The following is a 21,259-nucleotide window of genomic DNA, read 5'->3' as shown; positions in this document are numbered from 1 at the left end:
TGGATATCAGGCAACAGTGACAATAGATTTGCAATACATTTAAAAACAAAGTCAAGTTAACCAAGAGTAGGAATAAATGTAACTGTTCTGTCTGATTGCTAAGATTGAAACAGAAAGTGCAATTGTCTTTTCCCTGACTTAAGTCCTTATTGAGCCTTTCTTTTCATAGCAAGTGTTCAGGCAGCTCTTTAGTGAATGACTCACACCAAACTTGGACACGAGAGGTGAAAGCTATGCTCAGCCTGTGTTCAAGAGGAGTTGAGGCCTGGGGAATATCAGCTATGATCTCGTTGAATGGTGGGGCAGGTTGGAGGGGTTGAATCGCCTACTCCTACTCCTGTTTGTTATGTTCTTATGTCATGATTACAACAAGGATAAGGTGAGTATTTATTTCCTCAAGTGAATCGCCAAAACAGATTATCTGGGCATTATCATATTACTGTTTTTGGGAGCTTCTTGGGCTTACATTGGCAGCAGTTTCTGACATTACAGCCATCATTACACTTCATTTGCTGTGAAGCATTTAGGAATTGAAAAAGTGAAACAGAAATTCAAGTCCTTTCTTGCAAATAGACATTAAGGGGAATGTCAATATTGTCAGAAAATAATCAAATTTACATCTATTTAAGTAAGATTTGAAGCTGGGTAACTTGCCTGACCACAAATAGTGAATCTTCGAGGAGAAAGTGAGGTCTGCAGATGCTGGAGATCAGAGCTGAAAATGTGTTGCTGGTAAAGCACAGCAGGTCAGGCAGCATCCCAGGAACAGGAGAATCGACGTTTCGGGCATAAGCCCTTCATCAGGAAGGGCTTATGAAGGGCTTATGCCCGAAACATCGATTCTCCTGTTCCTTGGATGCTGCCTGACCTGCTGTGCTTTACCAGCAACACATTTTTAGCACAAATAGTGAATTACAAATGAAAAGAAAAACACAAAGGAAGTAGCCAAATGTTTTATAGATTGTTTTTGTTAGATTTAAGCATTTCTAACCACATTGAGACAACATTTTTGACTCTAGTTGTAAAGTAAGCATTGCTCCTATTGTTAATAAAACTTTGTTTTCCTGAATTTGTCTAGAGCGATTATTGAGAAGCGATTTTCGTTTCTAACATATTCCATTCATACTTTTAAATTTATTCAACCCGTAGTGAATGATACATTGCAGAATTTATTTTGAATACAATCTACTACGGTATAATCATTATTATGCTATATACATTTACTTTGACACTTTAATTACCAGAATAATCATGAGGCTCTAGAGCTCGAAATAACAATATTATAAAGGTAACAGTAAAACATTTTCACCTTCAATATAAATAATTGAGCTATGGAACATTTCCATCATGCCATTAACATTGAAAAATCTGTCAGCATGTGGGGTCAACATTGACCAGAAACTCACTGGGTCAGACACAAAAATGCAATGGCTGCTAGAGCAGGTGAGAGACTGAGTATTCTAAGGTGGTTGGTCACTTCCTGATTGTTCTTTTCCCCACCTTCAAGGCACACGTCAGCAACGTGACAGGATACTCTTTACCGACCTGGTTTAGTGTAGCAATAGCATGAATGAAACAACACTCTGGCACAACGCATTCCAGGACAAAGCAGTTGAATTGTTTGGGACCCCACCCACCACTATAAGCCTTTATCTCTTCCACCAATAGACATCTACAGTGTGCAATACCTACAAGATGCCTGACAGCACCTTCCAAACTGTACCTTCAACTATCTGCCAGGAAAAGAACTGTAGATGCATGTGAACACCATTGTTACCTTCCAAGCTGCATAACAATCCTATACATATATACTGGACACATCTTACATTCCTTCATTTTAGCTGACGCATGATCCTAGATCCCACTAATGCAGGAAAACATTCCAAGGCATTTCATGGCAGCAAACAAAACTTGACAGTGAATCACAAAAGCAGTGAATCTGCACAGTTACTGCCTTTGCTGTTTGAGTTCATGTATCTCTGGACATTGGAGTGTGAGTAGGAAAAGTTAACAACAGCAAAATTCACAGTTGACCTTGGAGGAATCTATCTGGGAGAGCTCACAGCACAGGAACAAATAAGTGCATAGTTTGTAAGTGTAACCTTGCTGTAAGTCTACAGTAGTGCACAGTGGGCTCTTTCTTGATTATATGTTTTATTGAGATCTGTCTCTTGATTGAATTTTAAAAATGTAAACCATAAGTACGAAGTTAGCCTGGAGCACTAATATTTAGAGCAAAAAGACAGTGCTATTTTCTGGATCTGTCGATTGTGAAGGAGCAAAGATGGCCTTTAGTAAAGTGATATGTTCTTCCTGTTGTATGTGGGAGTTTAGGGAGAGTTTCCATGTTATTGATGATTATGTCTGCAGGATGTGTGTTTGGTGCGAATCCAATCAGATTGCATGGTTCGGTTGGAGCAACAGTTAAAGGCAATAAGGAATATGCAAGAGCTAAGGGGTGTGGTGGATGGCAGTTAGAGAAAGGGAGCAAAGTCGCAGATACAGTCAGGTGGATGTGCTAACTCTAGGAAAGGCAGGAGGGGTAGGCAGGTAGTGCAGGAGTCTTCTGTGACTATCCCTATTTCAAACAAGTATACTGTTTTGAAAAATGTAGGGGGTTATGGATTCTCAGGGGGACGTAGCACGAACAGCCAAGTTTCTGGTATTGAGACTGGCTCTAATGCAATGAGGGGTACATCGGGTTCCAAGAGATCAATCGTGTTAAGGGACTCTCTATCAGAGACACAGACAGATGTTTCTGTGGCAAGCACCAAAAATGCAGAATGGTATGTTGCCCCCCTCGTGCCAGGATCAAGGATATCTCAGACAGGGTGCAGAATGTTCTCAAAGGGGAGAGGGCCCAGCAGGAGGTCATTGTACACTTTGGAACTAACGACATAGGTAGGGAAAAGGATGAGATTCTGAAGGGAGGATATAGGGAAGTTAGACAGGAATTTAAAAAGGAGGTCCGCGAGTGTAGTAATATCTGGATTACTTCCAGTGCTACGAGTTAGTGAGGGTAGGAATAGGAAGATAGAGCAGATGAATATGTGGCTGAGGGGCTGGTGCAGGGGAGAAGGTTTCACATTTTTGATTTATTGGAATCTCTTCTGGGATAGAAGTATTATGTCCAAGAAGTGGACATAAATTGCACCTGAATTGGAAGGGGACTAATATACTGGCAAGGAGATTTGCTACAGCTGCTCGGGAGGATTTAAACTAGTAAGGTGTGTGGGACGGGGTTGGGACCCAGGGAGATAGTGAGGAAAGAGATCAATCTGAGACTGGTACAGTTGAGAACAGAAGCGAGTCAAACAGTCAGGGCAGGCAGGGACAAGGTAGGACTAATAAATTAAACTGCATTTATTTCAATGCAAGGGGCCTAACAGGGAAGGCAGATGAACTCAGGGCATGGTTAGGAACATGGGACTGGGATATCATAGCAATTACATAAACATGGCTCAGGGATGGACAGGACTGACAGCATAATGTTCCAGGATACAAATGTTATAAGAAAGATAGAAAAGGGGGCAAGGCAGGAGGGGAGTGGAGATTTTGACAAAGGATAGCATTAGAGCTGTGCTGAGGGAGGATATTCCCTGAAATACATCCAGGGAAGTAATTTAGGTGGAACTGAGAAATAAAAAAGGGATGATAACCTTATTGGGATTGTATTACAGACCCCCTAATAGTCAGAGGGAAATTGAGAAACAAATTTGTAAGGAGATCTCAGTTATCTGTAAGAATATTAGGGAGGTTATAGTAGGGGATTTTAACTTTCCAAACATAGACTGAGACTGCCACAGTGTTAAGGGTTTAGACGGAGAGGAACTTGTTAAATGTGTACAAGAAAATCTTCTGATTCAGTATGTGAATGTACCTACCAGAGAAGGTGCAGAACTTGATCTCCTCTTGGGAAATAAGGCCGGGCTGATGACTGAGGTATCAATGGGGGAGCACTTTGGGGCCAGCGACCATAATTCTATGCGTTTCTAAATAGTGATGGAAAAGGATAGACTGGATCTAAAGGTTGAAGTTCTAAATTGGAGGAAGACTAACTTTGACTGTATTAGGCAAGAACTTTCAAAAGCTGACTGGGAGCAGATGTTCACAGGTAATGGGACAGCTGGAAAATGGGAAGCCATCAGAAATGAGATAACGAGAATCCAAGACACAGTATATTCCTGTTAGGATGAAAGGAAAAGCTGGTAGATATAGGGAATGCTGGATAACTAGAGGAATTGAGGTTTGGGTTAAGAAAAAGATGGAAGCATATGTCAGGTATAGACAGGATAGATCAAATGAATTCTGAGAAGAGTATAAAGGCAATAGGATTATACTTACGAGGAAATGCAGGAGGGCTGAAAGGGGACATGAGATAGCTTTCCCAAATAGGGTTAAGGTGAATCCAAATAGATTTTACAAATGCATTAAGGATAAAAGGGTAACTAGGGAGAGAATAGGGCCCCTCAAAGATCAGCAAGGTAGCCTATATGTGGAGCCACAGGAGATGGGGGAGATACTAAGCAAGTATTTTATATCAGTATTTACTGTGGAGAAGGACTTGGAAGATATAGAATGTGGGGAAATAGAGGGTGACATCTTGAAAAATGTCCATACTACAGAGGAGGAGGTGCTGGATGTCTTGAAACACAAAAGTGGATAAATCCCCAGGTGTACCCTGGAACTCTGAGAAGCTAGGGAAGTGATTGCTGGATCCCTTCCTGAGATATTTGTATCATCGCTAGTCACAGATGAAGTGCTGAAAGCCAGGAGGTTGGCTAACGTGGCACCACTATTGAAGAAAGGTGGTAAGGACAAGCCAGGGAGCTATAGACCTGTGAGCCTGACACTGGTGGTCGGCAAGTTGTTGGAGGGAATCCTGAGGGACAGAATTTACATATATTTGGAAAGGCAAAGACTGATTAGGGATAGTTAGCATGGCTTTGTGTCTCATGAAATCATCTCACAAACTTGATTGAGTTTTTTGAAGAGGTAATAAAGAATTTGATGAGGGCAGAGTGGTAGACGCAATCTACAGAGGAGCCTCGATTATCCAGCATTTGATAATCTGAATTTCAGAATATTCAGACAAGATCGCAGGGTTCCAATGATTGTTAAACCGTGTTATCTAGCATTCAATTATCTGAACATTCAATTATCCAAGCATTTGACTATCCAAACCAAATACTCCCTGCCCAAGGCATTCGGATAATCGAAGTTCCTCAATATATGTACTTCAGTAATGCGGTCAACAAGGTTCTTCATGGGAGTCAGGTTAACAAGGTTAGATCTCGTGGAATACAGGGAGAACTAGCAATTTGGATAGAGAACTGGCTCAAATGCAGAAGACAGAGGGTGGTGGTGGAAGGTTGTTTTTTCAGACTGGAGGCCTGTGACCAGTGGTGTGCCACAAGGATCAGTGCTGGGTCCACTGCTTTTCATCAATTATATAAATGATTTGGATGTGTACGTAGGAGGTATTGTTAGTAAGTTTGCACATGGCACCAAAATTGGTGGTGTAGTGGACAATGAAGAAGGTTACCTCAGAGTACAACGGGATCTTGAGCAGACGGGCAAATGGGCTGAGGAGTGGTAGATGGAGTTGAATTCAGATTAATGCGAGGTGCTGCACTTTGGAAAAGCAAGTCTGAGCAAGACTTATACACTTAATGGTAAGGTCCTATGGAGTGTTGCTGAACAAAGAGACCTTGGAATGCAGGTTCATGGCTCCTTGAAAGTGGAGCCACAGGTAGATAGGATAGTGAAGAAGGCATTTGATATGCTTTCCTTTATTGGTCAGCACATTGATTATTGGATATAGGAGGTCATGTTGCGGCTGCACAGGACATTGGTTAGGCCACTTTTGGAATATTTCATACAATTCTGGTCTCCTTCCTATCAGAAGGATGTCGTGAAACTTGAAAGGGTTCAGAAAAGATTTACAAGGATGTTGCCAGGTTTGGAGGATTTGAGCTACAGGGAGTGGCTGAATAGGCTGGCGTGGTTTTCCCTGGAGCATTGGAGGGTGAGGTTTATAAAACCATGAAGGGCATGGATAGGATAAATGACAAGGTCTTTTTCATGGAGTGGGTGAGTCCAGAACTAGGGGGATAGGTTTACGGTGAGAGCAGAAAGATACAAGAGATGTGTGGGGCACCTTATCACACAGAGGGTGGTGCGTGTATGGAATGAGATGCAGAGGAAGTGGTGGAGGCAAGTACAATTACAGGCATCTGGATGGATATATGAATAGGAAAGATTTAGAGGGATTCCGGCCAAGTGCTGGCAAATGGGACTAGATTACTTTAGGATCTCTGGTCGGCATGGACGAGTTGGACCGAAGGGTCTGTTTCTGTGCTGTACATCCCTATGACTCTCAAGCAGCACAACAGGAAATCACAGGCTTGGTCAAAAAGATGGGATTTTATGAAACATCTGAAGGGAGGAAATAAAGAGGTACAGAGGCAAACAGGTGCATGGAAGGAATTCCAAATCTTAGAGACTAAGCAGTTAAAGGCACGGCCACCAATGATGCAGCAAACAAAACTGCAGAAGAATCCAGAATTGGAGGAGTCCAAAGATTTTTGTGGATTCTGGAGGCAAGGTCATGGAGGGACATGCAGCTGAGAAAATTGAATGTTAACCTGAGAGATTGGTGAGTGGGTGTTCAGTGATGGGGGAAGGCGGTGTCTGTTTCCTCTTCTACACTTTTTGTCCATAAGAAATTATTTTTACTCTAGGGAAAGCAGCTAATTATTTGGTGAGTATCTGGTAAGTAGTTACAATCTATTCCGTTCTCAAGTTTTAAAGAAATTAACAATCAAGTAAAAAGATTGTTTGTCACGCAATGTAAGTCAATAATATATTTAAGTAATTGAAATTGATTAAGAATGCAGAATGGATTGTGCAACAAAGCTGCAGAATGAGGAAGCTATAGATACCATGGTGATCCAGGGCAAACACTTCTGAAGTAAGTGTTTGTGGCTCAAGGAACTTTGGCTCAGGGTCATTAAGATGGAAGCTGATTTGCAATTTTTGACACATATCAGGGAAGGTGAAAAGTACCGAGATCTTTTGTACCAGGAGGCAGGATAGGTTACAATCTAAAAGAGGACCTTACACGCAAAAGAACTATGCAGTTAGTGGTAGAGGCTGAAACCTGGAAACAGTGCAACAGAATGACAGGATCAGAAAGCTAACTTAACTGAAGAAGTTCATCAGATTTTGTCAACTTTCTAAGGTACCAATACATCACATGATAGACCAACATTAAAAAGTCATCAAATTACTTAGATGCTAGAACACACTTCTCCAGATGTGCACTTCAGAAACAATGCCATTGGAAACAATGTCCAGCTTTAAACACCAATGCAAAGTTTGTAATAAAAAACTGACATTGCCAGAGAATGTGTAAATGTCCAAAACGATTGTTGGAATAACAGAACTAATAATGCTTACTTAGCATTATTAGTTAGTTAACATGTTAGTTAAAATGTTAATATCTTTGAAAGAAAATCCAGAATATCAAGACATTCATTCTTAGAACATATACCTTTACATGATGATACACAATCTTTAAACTCTATGTATAATATCTGGTATAGATGAACCACTAGCGCCTCTAGGAATTGTCAACTCACACCTTTCAATGATCATCTAACTGATTTCATACTTGACACTGCAGTGAATATTATGGTATTATTTAAAAAGTCCCACAGTGGAAGAAAATGAAACTACAACCATCTGACAGAGAACTGCTTGGCACAGGCAAACGCAATTTAAAATCAAGAGATTACTCTGCATAGTTTAACACAAAGAGACCAATACTATGTTGGACAGGTGTAGGTCAACAGAAACCAACATTTCTCACTACTTAGCAAAACAGCATACTTTTGTTCTTAAAATACTGCAGTATACCGAAGAACATGAACCAGCACTGAAGACAAATACCAACGACCAGCACAGTTTTGTTCAACAAAGGACAATGTCATACGTCTGAAAAAAATGTTCACTGAACCTCTGAGAAAATATGCAGCACTCACAATTAGAGTCGAAGAGTGTGGTGCTGGAAAAGCACTGCCAGTCAGGCAGCATCCGAGGAGCAGGAGAATCAATGTTTTGGGCATAAGCCCTTCATCAGGAATGAGGCTTGTGGGCTGACAGATAAATGGGAGGGGGTGGGGCTTGGGGAAGGTAGCTGAGAATGCAATAGGTAGATGAAGGGGGGGGTGAAAGTGATTGGTCAGAGAGGAGGGTGGAGCAGATAGGTGGGAAGGAAGATGGACAGGTAGGACCATTCAAGAGGGAAGTTGGAAGGTTGAGACTGGGATAAGGTGGGGGGACTCATGAAATCCACATTGATCCTGTGTGGTTGGAGGGTCCCAAGGTGTTCTTCCTCCAAGCATCGGGTGGTTAGGGTTTGGAGATGGAGGAAGCCCAGGACCTGCATGTCCTTGGCAGAGTGGGAGGGGGAGTTAAAGTGTTCAACCACAGGGCGGTGGGGTTGGTTAGAGTGGATGTCCCAGAGATGTTCTCTGATACGATCCACAAGTCGGTGTCCTGTCTCCCCAATATAGAGGCGACCACATCGGGTGCAATGGACACAGTAGATGACGTGGGTGGAAGTACAGGTACATTTCTGTCAGGTGTGGAAGGATCCTTTGGGGCCTTGGATGGAGGTGAGAAGGGAGGTGTGGATGCAGGTTTTGCACTTCTTGCAGTGGCAAGGAAAGATACCAAGAGGGAAGGATGGGTTGGTGGGGAGCATGGACCTGATAAGGGAGTCGTGGAGGAAATGGTCTCTCCGAAATGCAAATATATCTCTGGTGGTGGGGTCTGTTTGTAGGTGACTGAACACACGATTAGTTACATCTGTAATTTTCGCAACTGAGAGATTAGAAGACACAACTGATTTCACAGGTATAAAATGAATTATTCAATTATTTTCCAATTGCAAATAATCTTCAAAATCTGATCATTTAATATTCTTGGCACCACAACACCATGAATTAGTAGTAGATTCTTGATACAGTCAATTCAGCTCTTTACGAGAAGCAGTACCAAGACAGCACAGTAACTGTCCGTGGCTGAATTTGAAGAAATGAAGAAATGACAATGCTATCCGAAAGCATTAGTACAAGAACGGAAAGATCACACACGAGTTTACCTCATGAAGCTTTAAAAAACAGGATTGCTTCTTTCAGAAACACAAATATGTTCTCTGACAAGCAAACCAAATATTGGTCAAGGGGAATAAATTGTTCAACAGTGGCATCAATACTAGAGACATTCAGGAAATGAAGTGCACCTGGACACATCAGACTTTCAACCCAACAAAGTCATCAGCTATTTGTAAAGTCAGAGGAGGTGTGGTATTGCCAGACCTGCTTTATTTATTGAAATAGTTATACCAAAAATGAATAACCAGAATAAAGCTTGGGCAAGTTACTATATAAGGCAGTCAGCGCCTGAAAGGGTTAACTGGCATCATTAGCTAGGTTCTGTCTACTGAGATATAAAGAACGGTGACCAAGCGAGCAACACCCATATCCCGTGGATAAATAAATAAAATTAACTTGAAGTGCTGTGACCTACGAGGTTACTAATCAAAGAATTAGAAAGTCGGATTGGTTGTTTTCAGTTGGCACAGAAGACCGAATGGCCTCCTTATGTGTCATACATGCCTTTATTTGGAAGGAAACAGGAGCGGGAGTCGGCCATTCGGTCCATCAAATGATCTTGACTTATAGTGACAATGAAAATATTACCTTAGAGGACCTAGCTATTATGCAGTTTCTGGGGTAGAGAGGTAGTGAATTTAATCGCTGATGATGGATTTTGTTTTAAAGAGTAGCAATTATTTTTGATAGACTGTGTAATTACTCCAGGCGATAAACTATAAACAAAACCCTGGTTTTCCTGTCGAATTGACGAGATTGGGGACAGGATGCATGTATCTCTGAAGAGAGACCTGAAGTGCTTTGTTATCAATTCTCATCCACCTTCACCCTGGGATCTTTCGTCATGGTTACTGGACGTGTAACCATGACGATCCGACTAGATGAAGGTAAGAATGAATGTTTCCTACTGGCCAGCTACACTCGGAATGGAAAATACATAGGACCACTCGCGATCGCCCTGCTCCAGCAACATGTCCATTGGATCTTCCAGGATAAATCATTTCTCAATTTCTTCCAGACAACTTTGTCGCGGGATCAAGTTGACCAGAAAAAGAAATAAATGGGAAGCCTCTCTCGGCTGGGCTCAGAGTCTCCCCGGACGGAGGGGGTCGCGGATACACATGGCTTTAGGATTAGTGTGAACACCCTCCCCGCAGTTCGCGGGAATGAGCGAGGCGGATAGATCAACGCACCTCGCAGCTTGACAAAGCGGAGCCTACCCAGCAGTAACTTCGGGGATGGAATAATGGGATGGAAAGGCATTATAAACGTGGGAAAGGGGAATTAAGAGTTTGAGCAAATGTTTACAACTCATTCCCCAGTTTGCTGCCCTTTTCACACCCTCCTCCCCTCAACATTTAGGGCATCACGGTGGCTCAGTGGTTAGCACTGCTGCCTCACAGTGCTAGGGACCTGGGTTCAATCCCAGCCTCGGGCGATTGTCTGTGTGGAGTTTGCACATTGGATTCTATGGGATTCTTCCCACAGTCCAAAAATGTGCGGGTTAGGTGGATTATAAATGGGAAATACAGGGTTACAGAGAAAGGCCGAGTCTGGGTGAGATGCTCTTCGGAGAGCTAGTGTGGACTTGTTGGGCCGAATGGTCTGTTTCCACACTGTTGGGATTCTGAGGGGCAAGGAGATGCCGAGTTCTGGAAAAGTCTGTTTTAAAAAGCTGTGAAACTCACAGCGTTTATTCCCCTCTCTCACACACACATAAATCGCTGTTCAGTACACACACACACACATATACACTCTCCTTACCTTGTGTCGCGGGTTTCCTTGTCTCCTCTTGTTGTGATGGGTCCCACCCTGGGGACTCTGTCTCCCCTCAGCCGGACTTGTGATGCGGATTCCTATCCTCTCGGTTCGGGTTTTTAATTGCTTTCCCTGGTCCCGGGAGGAGTTGACGAACCCTTGCTGTGACTGACCGCTTTTCTCTCAGAAATCAACCCCATGTCTCCAGTTTCAATCAAAGGGCGCCTACTCCATCCAGCACGACCCACATCAAAACGTGAGAGACAATAAAAGACTCTTAAGACTTTTTTTCCGCTGCTTTTCTTTTATTTTGGGGGCGGGAGTCGAGAGATGAAACGACGAGTGTTTTGTCATCTGATCAGACTGATTATTATCTCTAACTCTGGACGTCACCTAGACCATCTGTTTAATATGCATCAAGCTTCGGGACAGACTGGAATCGAGAGGTTGTGGGGGTGTGGGGAGGATGGTAGCCAGTCTTGCTGCAGCCAGAGAGACTGCATTGATGTGTACACATTTCACCCACCCCCCTCCCAACCTTTGAACCCTCCACCTCCCTCTCCCCCACATCTCTCCCCGTGTTCCCTTTCCTGACCGAATGCTAAACGTCTTCCACCCAAGTCGCTTTTTCTTGTGGACTCTCTGACCAGCCGCGCCAACAGAACGGAATTACTTCCCAGCTCACTCACCATTGCATTGACTTATCCACCCTCGCGTCCCGCATTTGACCCTAGAATGTCAGGGTTCACGTGTTAGGGTGGGGAGGGGGGGGGTGAATGTGTTATTTATTAATGTCTCTGCATCTAGACGGGTCTGTGAGTGTCGGTTTTCATGGACTAAGATTGACCGTCTGCATTCCAGTATGAATCAGAAAAAGTGGGGCAGATAATGGTCCTTTTTAAACTGGAGAGGGGACTAAACATACAACACGCTGCAGCCTTAGAGTGTATCAGACATGAAGCATCAACACTGTTTCTCTCTTCACAGACTTCATACAAAAGAGCTGAATAGCACGGAAAGAGACCCTTCGGTCCAACTCATCCATGCAGACCAGATATCCTAAATTAATCTAGTTCCATTTGCCAGCATTTGACTCATAGCCCTCTAAACCCTTCCTATTCATGTACCCATCTAGATACCTTTTAATGTTGTAATTGTACCAGGCTCCACCACTTTCTTTGGCAGTTCATTCCATACACACACCACTATCCAAGTGAACAAGTTGCCCCTTCGGTCCCTTTTATATCTTTCACCTCTCACTTTAAACCTATGCCCTCTAGTTTTGGAATCCCCCACCCCTGGTAGAAGACTTTGTCTATTTACCATATCCATGCACCTCATGATTTTAAGGACCTTTATAAAGTCACCCCCTCAGCCTCTACGCTCCAGGGAAAATAGACCCAGTCTATTCAGCCTCTCCCTAGAGCTCAAACCCTCCAACCCTGGCAACATCCTTGTAAACCTTTTCTGAACCCTTTCAAGTTTCGCAACATCCTTCCCAAAGCAGGGAGGCCACAATTGAACGCAGTATTCCAAAAGTGGCCTAACCAATGTCCTGTACAGCCACAACATGAACTCCCAACTCTTATACTCAATGGACTGACCAATAAAGGCAAGCATACCAAACACCTTCACTATCTTATCTGCCTGGGACTCCATTTTCAAGGAACTGTGAACCTGTACTCCAAGGTGTCTGTTCAGCAACAGTCCCCAGGATCTTACCCTAACCAGGCCCTGATTTGCCTTTCCAAAATGCAGCAGACTGCTGAGTTTTTCCAACACTTTCTGTTTTCTTTTATTTTAGATCTCCAGCATCTGCTTTTGTTTACATTTTTTCCTGGGATGGAGGGAACTGGAATTATCTTCATTGACCCTCGCTTTTGCTTTTGGTTATTTTAAATATTCTACTGATAAGTCAACTGGGGATGAAAGAAGATAGCATTTTGCTCACAGCCGCCCCAGTGATCAGCTCCAAGAGAAGGTGAGGAGTGTTGAGAGATCAGGTGCACAGTTGGTTACATGCTGCCTCGGAGCTTGGAGCTTTCAAGCATCAACTTGTGACTGCACTAGGGTTCCTGGCACCCAAGAATGTGAAATGCTACCTGTATCCTGAGCTGGATGAGTGTTCATTGTTAATGGGAAATCTCTGGCAAGTCATTGAGCACAGTGTCCTTGTTAATATTCCATCCGCCTTGAGGTGAAATCAGAAATATAAGTTCCCTTGCATCTACATTTGTTGGCCAGCCATCGTCCATGGGTGAATGCAGGCTTTAAGCAGGAAAGAATGTTTTCAGTAGATTCTCCACAGTGGGCCCCAGTATGTCATTCAGACTGGCTGTCTCCTGTGTGCCACACTGTTGGGATGCCAGTCTTCAGAATAAACAGTAAAACTGCCTGTTCAGGCCACACTGTCTGGAAGAGGGCTGGAAGAAGGGTTTTCAGGTTCAAGAAAACAAGGGCAATTTGAGGTGGGAAACAAATGCTAGTTTAGTCGCATGAGTAATTTTTTAAAAAAAACACTGGCTCATTTGAGGAATGGGTTGTGAGCAAATTATTTGTCAAGCTGACTTAAATAACATTTTATAATTAACACGCTTTGGGACAAACTAATGTATTTTCCTGTAAAAAATTCAGTTGTCAGGTTTGTGTTTAGAAATTGTTTTTAATAATGCATTGTAATTTTTGATTGACAGATTATAAGATGCATAGTATCCCATCAATGAGAATGCAGGCCATTTAGCCCATTGAGTCTACATCAACCCCCCTGAAGAGCATCCCATCCTATCCCCATAACCCTGCGTATTCTACAACTAATTCATCGAGCCTGCTCATCCCTGGACACAATTGGCAATTTAGCATGGCCAATCCACCTAACCTGCACATCTCTGGACAGTGGGAGGAAACCGGAGCACCCAGAGGAAACCCACACAGACATGGGGAGAATGTGCAAACTCCACAAAGCAGTCACCCAAGGCTGGAATCAAACATGGGTCCATGGCACCGTGAAGCAGCAGTGCTAACCACTGAGCCATCTTCTCACCCCTACTCCAGGTTACAGGCAGAGTCTAATCAAGCAGGAATAGAGTATAATCAGGCACAGAGACAGGACTGTTGGGAAATCAGCAGCAGTTATTTAACAATGTTAATTTCACATTATTGGCTGCCTGCACTTCTAAAGCCACAAATTATCCATCAGCATATGAAGGCTAATGGCTTGAAATTATATTATGTCATATTTACACAAATTTTCTTTCCACTTTTTATGTAATTTTAATGTGGATGAATTAATATGTTCATTAAACTAGCAATATAATTTTATGGGAACATGTTAATGAAATATATCAATCATTTTAACCCATAAATATTATAATTTCAGCAAAGCAAGGGACATTGCAGGATAACAATACACAAATAATCAAAACATAACTGAGCTAATAAGTAAGCTTCATAATAATTAATAGAAATAAATATCTCAATCAAAACAGGAAATTATATTATTTCTTTTTTACTTTAAAGCAATTTGTTTTCTGCTAATTATAAGACATTTTAAAGCCATTAAAAGTATGAAATGGCAGGCTGCATCATATTAGTTATCTGAACCAACAAGTACTGTCAACATTGAAACTAAACTATAACACTTCTGTTTACCCTGTTTTCCATGGTTACTCAGTCCATTATGATCTGAACTGATGGTAGTTCTGATGACTGTGATCCCAAAATAATATTTAGCTGATAGATCATATATTTATTTTATGTGGTTGTCATTCACAGAAATATAGGCTTACACAAGGTCAAATATTTCTTTTAACAATCAAATAGATGTTTATTACTCAAAAGGGAAATAATAAAATGAAACCATCCAAGCTTTCTAAATATAGAAGATAGTTTGATGGATCTTGAAACACACAGCAAAACAAAGTCTTATTTATTCCCAATTCCAGAACTGGCTCAAAGGTAGAAGACAGAGGGTGGTGGTGGAGGGATGCTTTTCAGACTGGAGGCCTGTGACCAGTGTTGTGTCACAAGGATCGATGCTAGATCCACCAGTTTTCATCGTTTTTATAAATGACTTGGATGTGAACATAGGATGTATAGTTAGCAAGTTTGCAGATGACACCAAAATTGGAGGTGTAATGGATAGTGAAGAAGGTTACCTCAAAGTACAACAGGATCTTGATCAGATGGACCAATGGGCTGAGGGATGGCAGGTAGAGTTTAAGTTAGATAAGTGTGAAATGTTGCATTTTGGAAAATCAGGGCAGGACTTACACATTTAATAGTAAGGTCCTGGGAAGTCTTGCTGACCAAAGAGACCTTGGAATGTAGGTTCTTAATCCTTGACAGTGGAGTCACAGGTAGATAGGATAGTGAAGAAGGTGTTTGGTATGCTTTCCTTTATTGGTCAGAGTACTGAGTACAGGAGTTGGGAGGTCATGTTGCGGCTGTACAGGACAGTGGTTAGGCCACTGCTGTAATATTGCGTGCAATTCTAGTCTCCTTCCTGTCGGAAGGATGCTGTGAAACCTGAAAGGGTTCAGAAAAGATTTGCAAGGTTGTTGCCAGGGTTGGAGGATTTGAGCTACAGGAAGAGGCTGGATAGGCTGGGGCTGTTTTCTCTGGAGTGTCGGAGACTGAGGGGTGACCTTACAGATGTTTATAAAATAATGAGGAGCATGGATAGGATAAATAGAGGAGGTCTTATCCCTGGGCTGGTGGAGTCCAGAACTAGAGGGCATAGATTTAGGATGAGAAAGATTGAAAAGGGACCTAAGGGGCAACATTTTCACACAGAGGGTGGTGCATGTTTGGAATGAGCTGCCAGAGGAAGTGGCAGAGGCTGGTACGATTACAGCATTTAAAAGGCATCTGGATGGGTATAAGAATAGGAAGGGTTTAGAGTGATATGAGACAAAAGTTGGCAAATGGGACTAGATTAGGTTACAGTATCTGGTCGGCATGGATGAGTTGGACTAAAGGGTCTGTTTCCTGTACATGTCTATGACTCTATGACTTTACAGCATTTCGATCCTGTGAAATTTTCCTTCTATATTAATTTTTTTTATTTGACTGAAATGCTTCTCCCCAGTTCTATCCTGTGAAAAGTAAAATCCTCTTACGTGAATACTTATGAAACTGGTGACATCCATTTTTGCAATGGATGTCTTTATGCAACAGACCAATTATAATTGCAATGGTTGCATTTTATTGATTTCCTAGTTACTTGATTGATTTATTGCCACGTGTTCCGAAATACAGTGAAAAGCTTTGTTTACAAGCAGCACAGGCAGATCATAGTAAGCAAGGATGTACAGATCAGAGGTTGTTAAAAAGACTTAGACAGAGGCATACAGGCTATGTTGCACAGGCATGCACTAGACAAGATCAACATTAGCAAGGTCAGCATTATTTGAGGCAAGAGAGTTCATCCATCAGTCTAACAATGGTCGAGAAGAAGCTGTTCCTGAACTTGCTGGTGCATGTGTTCAAGCTTCTGTATCTTCCGCCTGACAGAAGAGGTGTAGGAGAGCATTACCAGGGTGCAATGGGTCTTTGATAATGTTGGCAGCCTTTACACAACAGCGAACTGTGTAAATAGAATCCTTGGATGGAAGGTTGGCTTCCATGAAGGTGTGGCTGTGCGCACCACTTTCTGTAATTTCTTACAGTCATGGGCAGAGCAGTTACTGTACCAGGTTGTTATGCACCCGGACAGTACGCTTTCAATAGATCTGTAGAACTTGATGAGAGTCCTTATGGACATACCAAATTTCCTGAGCCACTGGAGGAAGAAGATGCATTGCTGTGCCTTCTTGACTGTCACATCTACATGGGAAGTCCAGGTCAGGGTGTCGATTATCATCACTCTGAGGAACCTAATGCTCTCCACCCTCTCAATCTCAATTCCATTGATGTGTTTGGGGGCCTGATTGACCACCAACTCCTTGTATTTCACTTGATTCATAAGAACTAACAGGAGTAAGCAATCAGCCCTCTCTGCCATTTAATACAAAAGTGGCTGATCTCATCTTGGTCTGAACTCCACTTTCCTGCCTGCACCTCATAACCCTTCAGCCCATTACTAATTAAAAATCTTGCTATCTCCTCCTTAAATTTGCACAATATCCCAGCAACCATTATACTCTGGAGTAGTGAATTGCACAGATTGCACAGAATTTGACAGAAGTAAGTTCTCCTCATCTCTATTTAAATCTGCTACCCCTTACTCTAAAGCTATGACATCTCGTTCTAGATTGCCCCATGTGAGAAAACATCCTTTCTACTTTGTCAATTCCCTTAGCATCTTACATGCCTCAATAGATTGCCTCTCATTCTACTAAATTCCAAACAGCATAGACCTAAACTGCTCAATCTCTTTTCATAAGACAAAGCCCTTATCACAGGAATCAATCCAGTGAACCTCCTCCAATACAACTACATCTCTTCTTAAATAAGGGGACTGAAGTTGTACTCAATACACAAGTGTGGTCGCACCAAGTCAGAGTCATACAGCACAGAAACAGACCCTTCAGTCCAATTCATCCACACCAACCAGGCATCCTAATCTGACCTAGTCCCACTTGCCAGCAGTTAGTCTGTATCACTCTGAACCCTTCCTACTCATATACCAATCCAGGTGCCCTTGTATAGTTGTAACAAAACTCCCCAACTTTTACATTCTTTTCCTTTAGTAATAAATGCTAAAATTCAATTTGCCTTCCTTTTTACCTGCTATCGCTGCATGCTAGTTTCTTGTGATTAATGCACAAGGATTCCCAGATCCCCCTGCACCAAAGCACTCGGAAATATCTCTCCATTGAGATAATATTTTGACATTCGTATCCTGAAATAAAAGACAAGACTGAATCATTTGCAATCACATTCAGCCAATGCTATGGGCCCTGACAATATAGCAGCAGTAATGCTGATGACATGTGTTTCATAATTGGCCGTAGCCCTAATCAAGTCCAAGTCCAGTACAGCTACAACATTGCATCTCTCCAGAAATATGGAAGATTATTCAGCTTTGTCCAATGAAACAGGACATCCAACACTGGGGTGGGGAGGGAATTGGTTAATTACGAGTTTGGGTGGATCTGAGCCCAAATATATTCTCAGGGAATAAATGCTGCTACTCTCATGTGCTCTAACGATACCTTCTACATTATAAGGGCCTCTTTTAAGAAATCTGTTTTTAATGTTATTCTTTATTGAACCTCAGGGATTACAGTAAATAATTAAATTTGATCTGTTGCACTGAGATGAATGGTGTACTGACAGGATATCTTGTTGAATGTTTTGATTTTAGAATAGCTACAGTTGTAGCCCACCTATCAGCTAGATGGGTCAAAAAATACAGATTATTGCAAGGTTTGTGAAGATTTGTAGCTCAGGTTGAGGTTTAAGGTGTAGGTTTGCTCACTGGAACCTCATCCAGGACAAACATATAAATAGAAAGCAGGAGACAACAGCTTCGCTTCACATGGAGGTCGCCCCTGATGATGTTACATAGCCTGGTAATGAAACATCTGGATATCAAACCTACAGCTCAGCAAGCAAACCTACACCCTAAAGTACAGATTATGTTTGATCGTTTGTCCTAAAGAATTCCGAGAGCTTTGAAATAAACTGAGAGATCTTAGTCATGTCTTTGATTTTCATGCACTTTTAAAGAACCAAGCCTTCTATGTTCTGTTGTGTTTTACAGTACATTAGGCACAGTTTTAATTTTAGGTGAAGAAAACCTCAAATTGCCTACAAAAGGCAGATTTACAACATGGCATGTTCACATCACATTGTAAAGTAAAAAAATACTGGTATATGCAGTGGGCAACTTACAAATACTCATACTTACGAGTGAGATCCCACAGAGGGGTGTATTAATATTAACAACCTTGCATGCAAACATTTCCTAATATGCATGAACGGCTATCTTGTGTTGACCTATGTTGTGTTCTGACTTGAACACATATTGACCTACGAACGTATTCAAGAAATGATCTTGAGAGTGCCTGGAGAGCACAGCATCTCAAAATAAATTCTCATCCAATGTTTCAAAAGATTTCATGATTGTATCCTCAAGAGAACAAATCCTCAAATACTTCAAGAGAAGTATTGCTGATTTCAGACTAAGGGAATGTCTAATTATGGGTGGTGTTGCTGCAAACAATCATATGAACATACAAAATATTAGCAGAGGCAGGTCAGTTAGCCATTCAAACCTGTTTTACCATTCGATAAGATAATGGCTGATCTGTTGTGCTTGAAATTCCACAGTCTGATCGATACTTGATCGCCTTTGATTCCTATATCCAAATGAATCTACCAACGTTTGCCTTAAAACGCTTAGTGCAATTTGTAGTAGAGCGTTCTAAAGTTCTGCAGTAAAAAAAACCTAACGAACTGTCGATGCTGCAAATTTCTGGAAAAACTCAGCATTTGTAAAAAGAAAACAGAGTTAATGTTTGGAAATTCAAATATTCTCATCTCAGTCTTTTCTTTTTAAACATCTGTAGAAGTTCTTGGTTTCTGTTTCTACATTTCTGGTCAGCTTCCTCTCATTCTCTAACTTCTGACTGCAGACTTAACCTTTTAGTCATTATCGGCCATTTTTAATATTCTGCCCAATCAGCCGGCCTGTCAATCATCTTTCCACAGTTATATGTTTTTTCTTTTAGTATGATTCTTCCCTTAACTTTTTTAGTTCACCATGGATGGTGGTTCCTCACTCTAGAAATTTTCTTTATAGTTGTGTGGGTAGACAGTACAGGAGTCTTCCACAGCCATTCCCTCTCAAACAAGTATAATCTTTTGGACACTGCTGTGGATGATGCCCTCTCAGGGAAAAGCCAGATCAGTGGCACCATGACTCTCACTGTTGTACGGAAGGGAGAGTCAAAGTGTGAGCAAGTGGTAGTGATAGGGGACTCTATAGTCAGGGGAACAAATAGGCATTCCTATGACTGCAAGCAAGACTCCAGGATGGTGTGTTGCCTCCCTGGTACCAGGCTCAGGAAGTCTCGGAGTGGGCACAGGATATTCTGAAGGGGAAAGGGAAGCCAGGGGTTGTGGTCTATATTGGTACAAATGGTATAGGCAGAAAGAGAGAGGAAGTCCTGCAAAGGGAGTTACAATAGTAATTAGTCCAATGAGAGAAGGGGACATCCTCGACACGTTACTGGGGAATGAGCCTAGCCCAGGAGACCAAATCTTCAATGGGGAGCATTTTGGGAACAGTGACCATAATCCTGTAAGATTTAAATTACTTATGGATAAAGATAATGCCAGTCCTCAGGTGACTGTACAAAACTGGGAGGAGGCTAACTGCCACAATATTAGGCAGGAGGGAGGGAATATAGACTGGGTGCAGCTGTTTGAGGGTAAATCCACATCTGGTATGTGGGAATCTTTCAAAGGCTCATTGATTAGAGTTCAGGACCAGCATGTTCCTGTGAAAATGAAGATGGCAAGATTTGGGAACCTTGGATGGCAAGAGAAATTGAGAGCTTAATCAAAAAGAAGAAGGAGGTATACGTAAGGTTTAGGAAACTGAAGACAGACAGAACCCTCAAGGAGGACAAAAGATGTCAGGAAAGAACTCAAACAAGGAAGTAGGAGGGCAAAAGCAAGCCATGAAATGCCTTTGGCACACAGGATTAAGTAGACTCTCAAGTCGTTTAATACATGTATAGGGAGTAAGAGGGTAGCTAGGGAAGGGATGGGTCCACTCAAGGACAAATCTGTGATTTTATGCATGAAGTCAGAGGAAGTGGGTGAGGTCCTTAATGAATATTTTGTATTCACAAAAGAGAAGGACATGGTGCATGGTGAGTCTTGGGAGGGGTATGTTGCTATTCTAGGGCATGTCAATATAAAAAATGAGGAGGTGTTGGGTGTTTTGAAAAGCATTAAGGTAGATAAGTCCCTAGGACCTGATGGGATCTATCCCAGTATACAGAGGGAGGCAGGTGAGGAAATCGCTTTGTATGAAAGCTTTGTAACTTCTTTAGTCACAAGAGAGGTCCCAGATAATTGGACGATAGACAACATTGTTTCTTTGTTTAAGAAGGGCAACAGGGATAACTTGGGAAACTATAGGCCAGTGATCCTTATGTCAATGGTGGGGAAATTACAGGAGAAGATTTGTAGGAATAGGATTCTTTGGGATAGACATAATATGCAGAGGTTGGGGAAAAGCATGAAATTGGCGCAAAGTAATAGAACCAATGCAAGCAGGATGGTCGAATGGCCTCCTTCGGTGCCATTTCAATTCTGTGATTGTGTGAACATGATGCTGACGTGTTTGTTTTCTCTGAATAGGA

General features: G+C 42.0%; 1 protein-coding gene across 3 annotated transcripts in view; it reads right to left on the bottom strand.

The window, feature by feature from the left end:
- The window catches only part of cnga3a (cyclic nucleotide gated channel subunit alpha 3a), a 58,331-nt gene extending 46,931 nt beyond the window's left edge, over positions 1–11,400 (bottom strand). For all 3 annotated transcript variants that reach the window (XM_043692267.1, XM_043692266.1, XM_043692268.1), the window contains exon 1: positions 10,947–11,400. The gene's annotated coding sequence lies outside the window, so the exon portion shown is untranslated. The remainder of the gene's footprint in view (positions 1–10,946) is intronic.
- Between the last annotated feature and the right edge of the window lie 9,859 nt (positions 11,401–21,259).

Source organism: Chiloscyllium plagiosum, chromosome 6, assembly GCF_004010195.1.
Source record: "Chiloscyllium plagiosum isolate BGI_BamShark_2017 chromosome 6, ASM401019v2, whole genome shotgun sequence".
In the NCBI taxonomy this organism is placed as follows: domain Eukaryota; kingdom Metazoa; phylum Chordata; class Chondrichthyes; order Orectolobiformes; family Hemiscylliidae; genus Chiloscyllium; species Chiloscyllium plagiosum.
Note: the sequence above shows the minus strand (reverse complement) of the source record. Positions and strands in the feature narration are given on the sequence as shown.